Here is an 18,807-nt window from a genome sequence, read left to right on the forward strand (position 1 = left end):
AGTCCCTGGCACACATGCCAATTTAGGGAAGTTCCTGTCCAACCCTCTAAGCATAGGCGGATCTACCACCCCTATTGCCCGGGCAGCCGCCCAGGCTTCCGGCCGGCCGGCAAGCCTATTTTTGCCCATATTTCATATATATTTAACGAGAAATAAGCACATTAAGCCTGTTTGTCCGGGCTTTAAAATTCTCCTGGGTCCGCCTATGCCTCTAAGAGGCCCCAAATAGGCGCCGGCAAGGGCGCCGGCACCTCCGTTTGGGAAATGCCGGCACAACATCCTCTATTTCGGGACGCTGCTTCCACACCGGCGCCTCCAAACAGGCGGCCATATTTTAAAATTTAAATTCAAATTTGCAACACGATATTCATACGAAGTTTGAATGAAATTTGTACAAATTTAACGCAATTTTAAGCTAAAACGCTAAAAATACTACTAGCGGCGCTGGGAGTCGACCGCGCTGAAGTCGAGCTCGTCGCCGCTGGATGACCCGAAGGACCAGCTGTCGACGTCGTCGGCCTCCTCCTCGTCGGCCTTCTCTTCCTTTGGCGCTGGCAGCTCGGATGGTCCGGCGAGGTCGACGTAGTTGACGCCATGGTCCCTAGCGGACCACACCGCCGCCTGTCGCGGTTCGATCGCGATGTGACGGTAGTCCTCGTCGACGGAGTGGCCGATGATGAAGTTGAGGGCGGGGAACTCCTCCTCGTCGTCATCGCCATGGAGGGCCGCCTTCGCCTCGGCCTCCTTCTCCCACCATTCCTTCTTTGCCAACGGAAGTGGTCGCGAGGCGTCCTCCTCCTTGACGCGGGAGCGGCGGCCCGACCCCGTCGTCCGACGAGCCGGAGCAGAGGAGGCGCGCCTCGCGTCGTCGCGGATGACGACGCCTCCGGAAGGAGGCGCGGGCGCGGCCGAGCGCGTCGGCAGACGATCCGGTGCGTGAGGTTCCGGACGCCGCGGTCCGTTCCGGTGCCCTCTGCGTGGTAGGCTGCGGCGCCATGTTCGCCGCCTGCGGGAAGTATACCGGCTCCCGTTGCCCGCGGTCGCGTGGACGGAAGCCGTACTCGTGGAGCGTGTCGTCGACGGAGCGACCGTACCACCAGGCACGGCGGCCGACGTTGTTGAAGCGGCCGCCCAAGGGGTTGGCCGTCCGCTTGTAACATCCCAAATTTCAAATCAATAAAAGAAGGAGCTTCCCAAATTCAAATTTGAGATCCAACAAAAACTTTAATTAACTCTTGTGTTATGCATAGTGCCCATGTTTAATACTTGTGTTTTTGCCCTAATGATTGTGTGTGTGCTTAACAATGATTCTAAAACCCTAGAACATGACCTTGAGCACTAAGAAAGGAAGAAAAAGAAATAAGAGGAAATGGCAAAAACCTCACATATGGCTATGGTCATTTTTGAAAATCCTCAAAACCAAGGCCATATGGACTTGTGCCAATGCTTGGGAAACATCCCTAGACCAATAACAAACACTTTTGAATCAAAGAAACACTAATTAAAGCAAAGGAAATTTCAAATTCAAGTTACATATGATAATGGTCAAATCTGCCATTATTAATATGGTACCTACTTTGAGCCCTTGTATTAAGCAAAATTCAAACCAAACCTTCCCAACTCTTTCCACCTCATCCAAGAGCCCAACAAAGTGAACACGTTTTGAGTTGACCAACATGGTTGACTCTGCCCCTATTGCTTAATATAGAGTTGACAAGTGGCAACATTGAAACGGAAGTGTAGATCATACACTTTTTGAAAATTCACAAACCACCACCATTTTCCACCCCACCACCACCATTGTGTGCCAAACCTTAATTGAAATAACTCCACCAAAAATATTTGCAAAATTCAAAAAAATGTTCTTGCGGCCATTTGATCGAACACATGGCAGGCAGGAATCTGCTTTTTGCATACATGCTATTATCCAATGAATACTTGCCTAAACCTGAGACCAACCCTGAGCAAAATTGTACTCCTATGTTCCCTGCATCAAGCCACACCATTGCTTTGGTGATTAAAGCAAGGAGCACAGCAGGACATGGCCATGCCATGCACCCTTGCACACCACCATGCTACCTCCCATCTCTGGTCCTTCCTCTTCTTTTCACCTTGTCCCAGAGCATCTCCGGGCAATACTGAGCAAGCCCATGCCAAGCCATGGCACGCGAGAGGCCGGCATTGGCCAGCCCCATACATGCCCAGAACATCCAGGACATGCCAGTCTGCGCACTCACCGCGCACTGGACGCGCCAGAGCGGCAGCATGCGCCGCCGCATCCGTCCTTCCCTGCCTCTCCGTCTTTGCATAGAGCATCTCCACGCCAACGGCTACGCCCTAGACACGCTCAAGCGCCTGCGCGAGCTCTATCGCCGCCGCCCGCGCATAAAGTTCACCGCCAGTACCGCCGCAGACACGACATCATCCCGAGCCATCCCGTCGTGCTTTCGCCGCGCCAGCGAGCACGCGAGAATCGCCATGATGCCAGCTGCACCGTGCCTTCCTCGCCTTGCCCCTTCGCGCACCAGAACGGTCGCGCCATGATCGACCTCCACGGGCACCCGCAGCACCCCTCCTCCGCTATAATTAGAGCACTCCCGCTCCCAATCTCTTCACGCCATCTCACTCTCCTCTCATCCTTGCTTCTCCTCGACCCATTACCTAGCCACATCCTCGCCGGAGCAGCACCAATTTGACGTCGGAGCCCACCAGTATCCGCAGCATCTCGCCGTCGATTGGAGCCACCTCGAGCGAAGCCGCTTGTACCTGGAGCCTCGTCGTCCACGCCAACGTCGCGGCGCACCCCTTCGACGATCGCCGGAGCACCGGTAGGCTCTCCGACCCCCTAGCCTCGCCGCCTGAGCCACGGGATCTCGTCGGAGACGACGACGATCCTCAGCCACACGATCTGTTTCTAATCCTACGCCTCACATTGATCGGTACCGTTTCGCGTTTAAATAGCCAATGACAGGTGGAGCCCACCATTGCAGGCAGCCCACGCGTGCGAGCCGCGCTGCTGGGCTGGCCCGTTTATTTTTCACCCCTGCGGCCCAGTTTCGTTTCTCGCCTAAGCCCAAACGTTTGAAATCGAATTTGAGTTTTATTTGAATTTCCTTGCAGATGCCAAATTCAAACATAAATAGTTTCAAATATACTGAACCAAATTCAACAAATTTTATATTTTTGGAGAGCTTAAGAAAAGATCTAAATAACTACACTGGTTCCAACCCTAAAGGTGTTGTATAATTAAAGTAGCAAAAATAATAAGGAAGGGCCTTTTCGAACTTAAAACTTTATTTAAATTTCAACCATAAGTGATTTTGAGTTGATTCCAACTCTCATAAATCACATTTGACATACTCTACATGTTTATGTAAAAAGATAAAAGATAACATAGTTGTTGGTATGATCATGGACTAGAGCAAAATAATGGCTATGGAGCCATTTCTAGTCCATTTAAATCATCTCAATTAAGTTGTTTAAATAGTATGAGAGTTAGTCTCTCATTTAAATCATTGTCTTAAGTAATCAAATATGAGGTAATGATCTTATTCTATAGCACATCATGTTTAAGTACTTAATGATATTAAATTGTGTCATAGTAGTTTTTAACTTGCATGAGATGAAGTATCTCATTTAAATCTTTTCCCCAAATGATATTTATGAAGTGTTGACATTGGTCAACATATGAGCATACTTTATTATTTTAGGAAATTAAATCTTAAGAAGATTCAATGAGAGGAAATTATTTTCTCTTACAAGTTTCTTAAAACACAAGTCAACCCCCTCTTGTGAATAAGTGATACGTCTCCGACGTATCGATAATTTCTTATGTTCTATGCCATATTATTGATGATACCTACATGTTTTATGCACACTCTATGTCATATTCGTGCATTTTCTGGCACTAACCTATTAACAAGATGCCGAAGTGCCAGTTCCTGTTTTCTGCTGTTTTTGGTTTCGAAATCCTAGTAACGAAATATTCTCGGAATTGGACGAAATCAAGACCCGGGTCCCTATTTTTCCCGGAGCCTTCCGAACACCCGAGAGCCGCCGGAGGGAAGCCCCGGGGGCCCCACACCACACCCTGGCGCGGCCGGAGGGGGGCCGCGCCGCCCTATGGTGTGGGCCCCCAGTGCCCCTCCGAGGCTGCCCTTCCGCCTATTTAAAGCCTCCGTCGCGAAAACCCTAAAACGAAGAACCACGATACGGAAAACCTTCCAGAGCCGCCGCCATCGCGAAGCCAAGATCTGGGGGACAGGAGTCTCTGTTCCGGCACCCTGCCGGAGCGGGGAAGTGCCCCCGGAAGGCTTCTCCATCGACACCGCTGCCATCTCCACCGCCATCTTCATCACCGCTGTTGCTCCCATGAGGAGGGAGTAGTTCTCCATCGAGGCTCGGGGTTGTACCGGTAGCTATGTGGTTAATCTCTCTCCTATGTGCTTCAATACAATAATCTCATGAGCTGCCTTACATGATTGAGATTCATATGATAATGCTTGTAATCTAGATGTCATTATGCTAGTCAAGTGAGTTTTACTCATTTGATCTCCGGAGACTCCTTGTCCCACGTGTGTAAAGGTGACAGTGTGTGCACCGTGTGGGTCTCTTAGGCTATATTTCACAGAATACTTATTCACTGTTATGAATGGCATAGTGAAGTGCTTATTTATATCTCTTTATGATTGCAATATATTTTGTATCGCAATTTATCTATGTGCTACTCTAGCAATGTTATTAAAGTAGTTTTATTCCTCCTGCACGGTGTAATGGTGACAGTGTGTGCATCCGTGTTAGTACTTGGTTTATGCTATGATTATGATCTCTTGTAGATTATGAAGTTAACTATTGCTATGATAGTATTGATGTGTATTATTCCTCCTACATAGCATGAAGGTGAAAGTGTGCATGCTATGTTAGTACTTGGTTTAGTCGAATTGATCTTTCATGCACTCTAAGGTTATTTAAATATGAACATTGAATTGTGGAGCTTGTTAACTCCGGCATTGAGGGTTCGTGTAATCCTACGCAATGTGTTCATCATCCAACAAGAGTGTAGAGTATGCATTTATCTATTCTATTATGTGATCAAAGTTGAGAGTGTCCACTAGTGAAAGTCTAATTCCTAGGCCTTGTTCCTAAATACTGCTATCGCTGCTTGTTTACTGTTTTACTGCGTTACTACTGCTGCGTTACTACTGCTTGTTTACTGTCCCTGGCAAAGCACTTTTCTGGTGCCGTTGCTACTACTTATTCATACCACCTGTATTTCACTATCTCTTCGACGAACTAGTACACCTATTAGGTGTGTTGGGGACACAAGAGACTTCTTGCTTTGTGGTTGCAGGGTTGCATGAGAGGGATATCTTTGACCTCTTCCTCCCTGAGATCGATAAACCTTGGGTGATCCACTTAAGGGAAACTTGCTGCTGTTCTACAAACCTCCGCTCTTGGAGGCCCAACACTGTCTACGAGAATAGAAGCTCCCGTAGACATCAAGCACTTTTCTGGCGCCGTTGCCGGGGAGGAAAGGTAAAAGGCACTCATACTCCGGTCTCAGGTAAAGTACTTTTCTGGCGCCGTCGTGTGTGTGCTCAAAGCTATTTCCTTTAGATCCTGCAATTGCATCTTTTTGTTTCTTGTTTACACTAGTTTGGCATAATGGACAACAATGAGCTTCTTATTCTATTTTCTGATTTAAGACATGGATGGTTTGATGCGAAAATTAAAAAACCTATGGAATCTTATTTGCATGCTGGTAGTAATATTAGTATGAACGCTTTGAACACCATTGTTGATAATGATATAGAAAGTTCTAAGCTTGGGAAAGCTGGTTTTCATGATCTTTTTAGTCCCCCAAGCATTGAGGAGAAAATTTTCTTTGATGATACTTTGCCTCCCATATATGATGATTATAATGATAGTAGTCTTTTGTTACCGCCTGTTATGGAGGATAAATTTGATTATGATTACAATATGCCTCCTATATTTGATGATGAGAATAATAATGATAGCTACTTTGTTGAATTTGCTCCTACTACAATTAATAAGAATAACTATGCTTATGTTGGGAGTAGTAATAATTTTATGCATGAGACTCATGATAAGAATGCTTTATGTGATAGTTATATTATTGAGTTTGCTCATGTTGCTACTGAAAGTAATTATGAGAGAGGAAAATATGGTTGTAGAAATTTTCATGTTACTAAAATGCCTCTCTATGTGCTGAAATTTTTGAAGCTACACTTGTTTTATCTTCCTATGCTTGTTACTTTGCTCTTCATGAACTTGTTTATTTACAAGATTCTTATGCATAGGAAGCATGTTAGACTTAAATGTGTTTTGAATTTACCTCTTGATGCTCTCTTTTGCTTCAAATACTATTTCTTGCGAGTGCATCATTAAACCTGCTGAGCCCATCTTAATGGCTAAAAAGAAAGAACTTCTTGGGAGATAACCCATGTTTTTACTACAGTATTTTTGTTTTATATTTGAGTCTTGGAAGTTGTTTACTACTGTAGCAACCTCTCCTTATCTTAGTTTTATGTTTTGTTGTGCCAAGTAAAGTCTTTGATAGTAAAGTAAGTACTAGATTTGGATTACTGCGCAGTTCCAGATTTCTTTGCTGTCACGAATCTGGGTCTACCTCCCTGTAGGTAGCTCAGAAAATTAAGCCAATTTACGTGCATGATCCTCAGATATGTACGCAACTTTCATTCAATTTGGGCATTTTCATTTGAGCAAGTCTGGTGCCCTAATAAAATCCATCTTTACGGACTGTTCTGTTTTGACAGATTCTACCTTTTATTTCGCATTGCCTCTTTTGCTATGTTGGATGAATTTCTTTGATCCATTAATGTCCAGTAGCTTTATGCAATGTCCAGAAGTGTTAAGAATGATTGTGTCACCTCTGAACATGTTAATTTTTATTGTGCACTAACCCTCTAATGAGTTGTTTCGAGTTTGGTGTGGAGGAAGTTTTCAAGGATCAAGAGAGGAGTATGATGCAATATGATCAAGGAGAGTGAAAGCTCTAAGCTTGGGGATGCCCCGGTGGTTCACCCCTGCATATTCTAAGAAGACTCAAGCGTCTAAGCTTGGGGATGCCCAAGGCATCCCCTTCTTCATCGACAACATTATCAGGTTCCTTCTCTTGAAACTATATTTTTATTCCGTCACATCTTATGCACTTTGCTTGGAGCGTCGGTTTGTTTTTGTTTTTGTTTTGTTTGAATAAAATGGATCCTAGCATTCACTTTATGGGAGAGAGACACGCTCCGCTGTAGCATATGGACAAGTATGTCCTTAGGCTCTACTCATAGTATTCATGGCGAAGTTTCTTCTTCGTTAAATTGTTATATGGTTGGAATTGGAAAATACTACATGTAGTAATTGCTGTAATGTCTTGGATAATTTGATACTTGGCAATTGTTGTGCTCATGTTTAAGCTCTTGCATCATATACTTTGCACCCATTAATGAAGAAACACTTAGAGCTTGCTAATTTGGTTTGCATATTTGGTTTCTCTAGAGTCTAGATAACATCTAGTATTGAGTTTTGAACAACAAGGAAGACGGTGTAGAGTCTTATAATGTTTACAATATGACTTTTATGTGAGTTTTGCTGCATCGTTCATCCTTGTGTTTGTTTCAAATAACCTTGCTAGCCTAAACCTTGTATCGAGAGGGAATACTTCTCATGCATCCAAAATCCTTGAGCCAACCACTATGCCATTTGTGTCCACCATACCTACCTACTACATGGTATTTATCCGCCATTCCAAAGTAAATTGCTTGAGTGCTACCTTTAAAATTCCATCATTCACCTTTGCAATATATAGCTCATGGGACAAATAGCTTAAAAACTATTGTGGTATTGAATATGTACTTATGCACTTTATCTCTTATTAAGTTGCTTGTTGTGCGATAACCATGCTTCCGGGGACGCCATCAACTATTCTTTGTTGAATATCATGTGAGTTGCTATGCATGTCCGTCTTGTCCGAAGTAAGAGAGATCTACCACCTTAATGGTTGGAGCATGCATATTGTTAGAGAAGAACATTGGGCCGCTAACTAAAGCCATGATTCATGGTGGAAGTTTCAGTTTTGGACATATATCCTCAATCTCATATGAGAATAATAATTGTTGCCACATGCTTATGCATTAAAGAGGAGTCCATTATCTATTGTCCATGTTGTCCCGGTATGGATGTCTAAGTTGAGAATAATCAAAAGCGAGAAATCCAAAATGCGAGCTTTCTCCTTAGACCTTTGTACAGGCGGCATGGAGGTACCCCATTGTGACACTTGGTTAAAACATGTGCATTGCAAAGATCCGGTAGTCCAAGCTAATTAGGACAAGGTGCGGGCACTATTAGTATACTATGCATGAGGCTTGCAACTTGTAAGATATAACTTTCATAACTCATATGCTTTATTACTACCGTTGACAAAATTGTTTCATGTTTTCAAAATAAAAGCTCTAGCACAAATATAGCAATCGATGCTTTCCTCTTTGAAGGACCATTCTTTTACTTTTATGTTGAGTCAGTTCACCTATCTCTCTCCACCTCAAGAAGCAAACACTTGTGTGAACTATGCATTGATTCTTACATACTTGCATATTGCACTTGTTATATTACTCTATGTTGACAATTATCCATGAGATATACATGTTACAAGTTGAAAGCAACCGCTGAAACTTAATCTTCTTTTGTGTTGCTTCAATACCTTTACTTTGATTTATTGCTTTATGAGTTAACTCTTATGCAAGACTTATTAACACTTGTCTTGAAGTACTATTCATGAAAAGTCTTTGCTTTATGATTCACTTGTTTACTCATGTCATTACCATTGTTTTGATCGCTGCATTCACTACATATGTTTACAAATAGTATGATCAAGGTTATAATGGCATGTCACTTCAGAAATTATCTTTGTTAGCGTTTTACCTGCTCGGGACGAGCAGAACTAAGCTTGGGGATGCTTGATACGTCTCCGACGTATCGATAATTTCTTATGTTCTATGCCATATTATTGATGATACCTACATGTTTTATGCACACTTTATGTCATATTCGTGCATTTTCCGGAACTAACCTATTAACAAGATGCCGAAGTGCGAGTTCTCGTTTTCTGCTGTTTTTGGTTTCAGAAATCCTAGTAACGAAATATTCTCGGAATTGGACGAAATCAAGACCCGGGTCCCTATTTTTCCCGGAGCCTTCCGAACACCCGAGAGCCGCCAGAGGGAAGCCCTGGGGGCCCCACACCACACCCTAGCGTGGCCAGAGGGGGGGCCGCGCCGCCCTATGGTGTGGGCCCCCCAGGCCCCCTCCGAGGCTGCCCTTCCGCCTATTTAAAGTCTCCGTTGCGAAAACCCTAAAACGAAGAACCACGATACGGAAAACCTTCCAGAGCCGCCGCCATCGCGAAGCCAAGATCTGGGGGACAGGAGTCTCTGTTCCGGCACCCTGCCGGAGCGGGGAAGTGCCCCCGGAAGGCTTCTCCATCGACACCGCTGCCATCTCCACCGCCATCTTCATCACCGCCGCTGCTCCCATGAGGAGGGAGTAGTTCTCCATCGAGGCTCGGGGCTGTACCGGTAGCTATGTGGTTAATCTCTCTCCTATGTGCTTCAATACAATAATCTCATGAGCTGCCTTACATGATTGAGATTCATATGATGATGCTTGTAATCTAGATGTCATTATGCTAGTCAAGTGAGTTTTACTCATGTGATCTCCGGAGACTCCTTGTCCCACGTGTGTAAAGGTGACAGTGTGTGCACCGTGTGGGTCTCTTAGGCTATATTTCACGTAATACTTATTCACCGTTATGAATGGCATAGTGAAGTGCTTATTTATATCCCTTTATGATTGCAATGTATTTTGTATCGCAATTTATCTATGTGCTACTCTAGCAATGTTATTAAAGTAGTTTTATTCCTCCCGCACGGTGTAATGGTGACAAGTGTGTGCATCCGTGTTAGTACTTGGTTTATGCTATGATTATGATCTCTTGTAGATTATGAAGTTAACTATTGCTATGATAGTATTGATGTGTATTATTCCTCCTACATAGCATGAAGGTGACGAGTGTGCATGCTATGTTAGTACTTGGTTTAGTCGAATTGATCTTTCATGCACTCTAAGGTTATTTAAATATGAACATTGAATTGTGGAGCTTGTTAACTCCGGCATTGAGGGTTCGTGTAATCCTACGCAATGTGTTCATCATCCAACAAGAGTGTAGAGTATGCATTTATCTATTCCGTTATGTGATCAAAGTTGAGAGTGTCCACTAGTGAAAGTCTAATCCCTAGGCCTTGTTCCTAAATATCGCTATCGCCGCTTGTTTACTCGTTTTATTGCGTTACTCTTGCTGCGTTACTACTGCTTGTTTATCGTCCCGGGCAAAGCACTTTTCCGGTGCCGTTGCTACTACTTATTCATACCACATGTATTTCACTATCTCTTCGCCGAACTAGTACACCTATTAGGTGTGTTGGGGACACAAGAGACTTCTTGCTTTGTGGTTGCGGGGTTGCATGAGAGGGATATCTTTGACCTCTTCCTCCCTGAGATCGATAAACCTTGGGTGATCCACTTAAGGGAAACTTGCTGCTGTTCTACAAACCTCTACTCTTGGAGGCCCAACACTGTCTACAAGAATAGAAGCTCCCGTAGACATCAATAAGGATGTGATGTTAGAATAGCTTGTGTGAATCATTTGTGTGCTTAGTCTAGAACTTAAGGATTGTTTGGTGATTGTATATCTCGTATCCGTTTATAGACGCTAGTACCGAGAATACCAGGATGAGGAGGTCTACGAGGAAGAAGAAGAAAACTTTGATCAATACACCACTCAAGGAAAGCTATACTCTTGCAAGCTCCCATGTACAAAGCTCTACTTGAGCAAGGCACCTTGACACTTCTATTTTTGTTTAAGGATCCCATCCCAATGTTTATACTTGCATGCTTTTACTCTATTTATCAAAGCTTACTCTATAGTTAATATTGGATCTAAGTGTAGAGTGTTACAAGAACATCAAAAGTAGCCTAGAGAAATACAAACTAGATTAGCACCCCTCATGACTAGTTGCTAGTGCTAAACTAAAAATGACTACTCTAGACGGGAACATGTGAAAACCAATGACTTTGAAAACTTTGGAATGATGAGTCATTCTATTGAAAGTTTTTGAAGGTGAATATGACATGAATGACTTGGTGGCTTTGACAAAAACTGATGATTGGGTTTGGATGCGATACCTTTCCAATTTTTGAGTACCCCCACAATACTTGCTAGTTTGCTATAAGAAAACCCAAAAAGATTTTGCTTTGTTTGTTTGTTTCCTTTTGTTCTTGTTCTCAAATTCGAAAACACCAAAAATATTTGCTGTTCTTCTTTGGTTTGTAAAGTTCATCATGGGTTCAATGGTCTTCGGTGGCTGGAGCGTGGTTTTCATTTCATATTATCCAAGCTACACAAGTGAAAAGGCAATAATGACGATCTACGACAATCTGATTGTGGTGAGAGGCTGGTATGAACTCTATTTGTTTTCATTTTTGTACATATACTCATCCATGTGAGCATGCTTAGTTGGTTCATGTGAGGTATATGTCATTTAAGAAAGTCTAGTAGTTCATGATCTCTCATGATTAGCTCCAATTTATTAATATGAGTAGCATGTCATGGATGTTTGCTTGCATTGTTTTATTCATAAGTAAGTATGGCATTGTGGTATCCTCCTCTGAATAATTCATTTATATCGACTTGGCACATGCTCACGCATGCATATGACTGAACAAAAGTCAATTAAGCCTCAATGATTTACATTGCTTCGAGTTCTTGTATCACTTTTATGCCTCGGTTAATTTATTTTGCCGCAAGCATGATTATGACGATTCATCGCTCTCTTGATTTGTCGCTCCCTAGTCTTTTGCTAGCCTTCACTTGTACTGAGCGGGAACGCTGCTCGTGCCTCCAAACACATGAAAACCAAGTTATTCCAGAGTGTCCACCATAAATACCTATGCATGGCATTTCAAACCATTCCAAGTAAATTCTCATGCGCTATACCTTTAAAACCTTCAAAATGCTTCTCAATCTGTGTTAATGTTTCATAGCTCATGAGGAAGTATGTGGTGTTTAGCTTTCAACCTTGTCATTTACTTTTGACGGACTCTCATATGGACTAGTGGCACATCCGCTTATCCAATAATTTTGCAAGAAAGAGCTGGCAATGGGATTCCCAGTCCCGAATTAATAACTTAAATAGACACTCCTCCATGGTTTGTGATTGTTGGACGGCACCCGAAGGATTCGGTTAGCCATGGCTTGTGTAAGAAAAGGTTGGGGGGAGTGTCATCATCATAATAAAACTAAACTAAAGAGGCACTCCTTCATGGTATGTGATTGTCGGCAGGCACCCGAGGATTCGGTTAGCCATGGTTTGTGTAAGAAAGGTTGGAAGGAGTGCCACATAAAATTTCAAATAATTCATGGGAGCCGCTCTTGAAAGTCCGGTTGGCGAGGTAGTTGGTGTACCCATTACCATTCGTTGACAACAACAAACATCTCTCAAAATAATTTTACTCCTGCTTTACAAATGAAAAGCTCTAGCGCATGTTAATCCCTGCTTCCCTCTGCGAAGGGTCAATCTTTTACTTTTATGTTGTGTCTCCATCCTTTCTTTGAGCACTTTCTTGAGAGCACAACCTGTCATTCTTAGTATAATATGCTTGTCTCAAAATATGATTGATTGTGGTATAACTTTGATGCCTTTATCTTTGACAATCACTACTTCTAGTCTTTCTATGAACTCCAGACGTGCCCGGGCATTTATGTTTTGCCGATCAAATACAGGCAAGCGAGATACCACTTTATCATACTCTCTTATGAACATTGCAATCCTGCTTATATACATGATTCATGATGCTTATTATTAATTGTTGGTACCTCTTCATGATTGACATAGCTGTTAGATGATCTTATTTGCATGTATCTTATTATGAACTCGCTTAAGTATTAGCCATATCATGAGAATATATACATCATATGAGCAAATGTGTTCGTGAAAGTTCTTTTATCGCTCGGTTGTTAACCGAATTGCTTGAGGACAAGCAATAAGCTAAGCTTGGGGGAGTTGATACGTCCAAAACGTATCTACTTTCCCGAACACTTTTGCTATTGTTTTGCCTCTAATTTGTGTATTTTGGATGCAACTAACACGGACTAACGCTGTTTTCAGCAGAACTGTTCTGGTGTCTCGTTTTTGTGCAGAAATCCAATTTTCAGGAAAAACCTCGGGATTTTGACGGAAGGCCCTATTTTCCCAGAATACTGACGGAGCCAGAAGGACAAATCAAGTGGAGGCCCGAGGGCCCCACACCATAAGGCGGCGCGGCCTAGGGGGGGCCCGCGCGGCCCTATGGTGTGGCCCCCTCGGCCGGCCTCCGACGCTCTCCTTCGGACTACTTATTCGCCTCGACCTAAAAACGCACGAAGAGAAGTCGAAGTCGCCAGAAACCCTCCAGAACGCCGCCACATCGCGAAACTCCGTCTCGGGAGCCAGAAGTCTCCGTTCTGGCACTCCGCCGGGACGGGGAATTGGAGGAGATCATCGCCGCCATCACCGCCAACGCCTCTCCATCAACCAGCCATGTTTCCCCCATCCATGTGTGAGTAATTCCCCCGCTGTAGGCCGAAGGGGATGGTAGGGATTGGATGAGATTGGTCATGTAATAGCATAAGATTGTTAGGGCATAGTGCCTAGTATCCGTAGATGTTACTTTTATGATATTGTTGCAACTTGTTATGCTTAATGCTTGTCACTAGGGCCCGAGTGCCATGATCTCAGATCTGAACATGTTATTGATTCATGAAGATATTCGTTGTTTATGATCTTACCTCGCAAGTTGTATACACATGTCGCTGTCCGGAACCAATGGCCCCGAAGTGACAGAAATTGGGACAACCGGAGGGGATGGTAGTGACGTGAGGATCACATGTGTTCACGGAGTGTTAATGCTTTGCTCCGGTACTCTATTAAACGGAGTACCTTAATATCCAGTAGTTTCCCTAGAGGCCCGGCTGCCACCGGCTGGTAGGACAAAAGATGTTGTGCAAGTTTCTCATTGCGAGCACGTACGACTATAATTGGAACACATGCCTATTGATTGATTAGTACTTGGATACCGTTTTATTATTATCCGCAAATGCCCTGCTATGATTGTTACATGAGTTTCTCTCATCCATGCAACGCCCGTCATCCGTCCCCGTGCCTACGGTATTTTAATCCTCGCTGTTTACTAAAATCACTACCGTTGTCTTTGTTACTCTGCTCGCCGTTATTTTACTACTGCTACTGCTATAAAACTGTTACTATCGATAAACTCTTGCGAGCAAGTCTGTTTCCAGTGCAGCTGAATTGACAACTCCGCTGTTAAGGCTTTCAAGTGTTCTTTGTCTCCCCTTGTGTCGAATCAATAAATTGGGTTTTACTTCCCTCGAAGACTGTTGCGATCCCCTATACTTGTGGGTCATCAGCGACCACCATGATGCTTGTCTCTGCAGCAAATTAACAGAAGTGAGAGGGGAAGTTCAAATCAAGAAAATGCACATTTCAACATCACAAGTCTAAAAAGTACACACAATCTGTGAAAAGTGTTTTCTAGATGAGCATGTATGATTCTTGTCTGCCCAAACAGATCACAAGAAAATCAAGCCTATCAGTTGCATCCACAAAATGAATTTCCCCGCACACATTGTTAACTTGTGATAAGAAGTGAACTTATATGCAGGTGAACTGTCCCCGCTGAAGTTAACCTCTGTTTTTGAATTATAAAAACCATTGCATCATCATAAGATAAAACTATTGTATATACAAGAATCATCCATCCCGCAGCCACAAACTTCACAAATATTCAGGAATATGTAAAATGAAAATAGCAGCAAATGTGAACTTCGCAAATTAAGAGAAGTGAGCTTCACATATTAGGATAAGTGAGCTTCACGGATTAGAAGAAGTGAGCTTATTAGGAGAAGTTAACTTCGTGAATTAAGAGAAGTGAACTTCGAGAATTAAGAGAAGTGAGCTTCACAGATTAGGACAAGTGAGCTTCGCGGATTAGAAGAAGTGAAGTTATTGAATACCATAGTTGTAGGAAGTGCACATACAACATAAAAGTGATCTTTATTCATGGACTAACTGAACTTTCCCGAAAAAATGAGTTTTCTGTGCGAAAGGAGTGAATTTTGTGTTAACTTAAGTAGTGTTGAACACCAAAAAACTTCTGTCACGTAAATGTCAGATGAATAAATACATTAGAGATATAGGCTGAGTATCAATTATACACAAAGAGGTAGCATGTTTCAGAACTTACATGAGATGGTTATTAAACCAAAAGGAGCAGTTTCTTAGTCCTCACGGCCATGTCCTACAAAAGTGAACTCCCTGAAAAATTAAAGTAAACTTCCCGAAAATAAAAGATAATAAAATGCTGGATGCATTCACTAAACTCCATGCTTTATGCATGGTTCAAACAAAATTACAGTGAAGCACTTTTTATATTTTGACATACTGGAGCATTCAAACATGTCAGTGTGAAGTGCGTAGACAAAATATAATTGGAACTTCTCCTTTAGATAACTGCAAACCTCTATTTGAGTGAATTTCTAACTTTTGTTTATCCTAGAAATACCAAAATCATCAAATTTGCAATAAACAGATTTTTCCATGCATTAGTATCGCATCAGCAAATAACATAACATGAATTTACAAAAAAAAGTATCGTGTAGTTCAGAGTGAAACAATCATCAGCTCAATACATGCATTCAGTAACAACAGTGTAATGATTGAAAGTAAAAGTGAACTTACTGCGTGGTAGTATAGTCGACAAATCATATTTCCTTGGAAACGAAGAACAAAGTTCCAAAAATGACAATTTATCTGCACTTCCCATATTCAAGGAATGCCTTTCTCGGAAATGAAAAATGAACTTCCAAAACAAAAATGTGCATGCGCTATAGTTTTGGGAACTGTAATCACAATTGCTTTTTTCCAAAGAGAGCACGAGGGTGATACCATTGGAGGTCGGTTGCAGGTTGTCTTGCCTGCTAGTGCACCGGGCGCAATGTACTACAATTTTTTAGACACAAACAAAGTGAGCTCCTGTGATAGAACATGTAAAGTTCGACTTGAATGACATGAACTTTCCAACATATAAAATTTGAACTCCCTGCGAAATAAATATGTTATTGCGGTTGTCAAAAATTAATCAGTCCGAACTTCATGAATATATTAACAATGTTCTACACATCTAGATCAGGAGCATCACCCACAACACTTTTCTTTAAACTGCCATATGTGGTTTGGAAACTTCAGAAACCAACAGAAACCATAATCACACTAACTTGCACATGCTAACAGGCTGAATAAAGGGGAACACCGCCAGCTCATGTTCCCTTCTACCTCCAACCTGGCTACATGATTATTTGATCAAATGCTTCTCGCAAGATAGAAGAAAGAAATAAAAACGTAAGTACTGGTAGTACAGCAAGATAAGAAAAGGAATGAAAAATTATACACACGGACAGAGAAGCGATAGAGTAACGACAGTCTGTTCTATAAAACTGAACTTTTCATAGATTCAAAAGGTGGACTTCCACGCAAGTACGATGTGAGCTTGCAGTAAAATAATTGATGAGGCAGACTACCGCGAAAAAAGAAGCACACTTCAAGCATAGACGAATCAAACTTCTTGACTGATCAGGAAGACAAGGTGAACTACCAGCTCATTCAAAGTGAACATCCCAGGGCATTCAGAAGAAAACCTACACTCCGAACTCGACGAGCCGAACTTTGCCGTAAAATATAAGTGAACTTCGCAATTATTCTGTTGCCTGCTTTTAACCCAAATGCAGGGGACCAAGGGAACTTCCAACAAAAATAAGTATGTGGAAGGTGAACTTCTATTTTTATGGCTATCTAATCGATCCATAATTAATTGAGCAAAAGATAAATTAATGGACAGTGTATAAATTAGTTAAGAGAGACGTAGAATCAATTAGACAGATGCAGCATGCTCAGTTGCAGAACTTACATCAAGTGGATTTCCTATTACAAATACTTACATCAGTGCTGCAATTTTGTGATTACACATTTTTAAACTCCCAGGTCAAGTACACAATTTCTACTGAGATGCTAAAATATTACTTGCAGTTTAAGTGAACATGTGAACTTCAGATGCAACCAATGAAGTCTAGCAGAATGGTGCTGCCCGACAGACTGCCATTCTGAGCAAGGTGGTTGAGGTACAGTGGCCAGTATCGGCAGTAAGCACTACATAGCAGCAGTATTTGAGGAGCACTATCTGAACTTCTCCTTTTAAACAACATAAGAATTTCATCCATGGTATCCGAGCGCTGCTCAATTTCTCACATCGACTGAACTTCACAAGTTCATCATCTGAATTTCATGCTTTGAAGACAGTAAACTACAGAGTTCATCTGGTAAGAGGAGTAAAGGAAGGGGCGGTGTTGCTGGTTACCAGGGCGTTGTGCCGATGCAGAAGCGACAATAGAGAGGCGGGCACTGCTGTTGTGTGCATGGCGCGACAGCGTTGGTCTATGGCCGAAGGAAGGTTCAGAGCGGCCATCTTTCATGGCCTCCTCTCCATAGCTTTCCTCGTGTCAACAAAACCCTCCCAATTTGTAGATAATATTGATTTGTGGGCGAGCGCAGATCAGCAGTACACTGAGCCAGCGCTGACTGCAAGGAGATCATTTAGACGAGTTAAGGTATGTACTCCAAGGACATTCACCACTGAATAATCAGCAGTTGTCCAGTAGGCAGACCTATGACAACAGAAAAAATCAATTAGGGGACATAATCAATTGGAGAGAGTATGGTAGCATGTTCTAGGACGTACACCATCGAGTAATTACTAATTAGTATGTAAAATCACATACTGAACTATCGACTGAACTTTCCAGGTCGATCAAACTGAACTTCGGGCGTGTAATTCACTACATAATTCACATGCCAATCTACTTTTATCAAAAACAATCATTCTCAATTTCTGTCAATAAATTTGAAACTTTCGTTATTGCCAAAACAAGTACTAGTTCAGTTCGGCAGGGGCGGTAGTTTAGTTAACACTAGCAGCAGCCGAGGCGCACGCTCCTGGACGTGGCTCTCTGCCTAGACCGGCGGTTCAGAGTTGGGGTGAGGGAATTTCCAGAGTTGAGGGAGAGGGGAGTTCAGATTCAGAGGAGGGAGAGGGGCAACTCGGATGGACTTACAGGGAGCTCGTCGGTGGATTTCAGCGCGGCCAGAGATCGAGATGTAGGGGGCGGCGGCCATGCTCGCGGGAGTCCAGTCCGGTTCTCGTCCACAGCCAACCCTGGACGGCTTGCCTGGTGACCCGCGCTGAGGTAGGAGGTTGGTGGCGGCGAGCGAGAGTGTGGGGGCTGGTGGCGGCGAGCGAGGGTGGGGGCAGGTGGCAGAGAGCGAGGGTGGGGGCTGGTGGCGGCGCGCCGGGATGGGTGGCTGGTGGCGGCGCGCGAGGGTGGGTGCCGGTGGCGGCGCACAGAAGGCGGGGGTGGGCGATGCGGCAGGCCCCCGACGGCGCGCAGGAGCTCCTGGAAGGGGCACAAGCGGGCGACGGGGGCGCACGGTGGTTCTCTGGCGGCGAGAAGGCGCGGTGGCCCACCGGTGACGAGGGAGGCGAGTGGCGGCGTGCGGGGATAAGTGCGGGGGGCGGCGATTTGGGGCAGGGTGTTGGGTCCTTTCCTCGGGC

This window comes from Lolium rigidum, chromosome 4 (assembly GCF_022539505.1).
Source record: "Lolium rigidum isolate FL_2022 chromosome 4, APGP_CSIRO_Lrig_0.1, whole genome shotgun sequence".
NCBI classification, from domain to species: Eukaryota; Viridiplantae; Streptophyta; class Magnoliopsida; order Poales; family Poaceae; genus Lolium; species Lolium rigidum.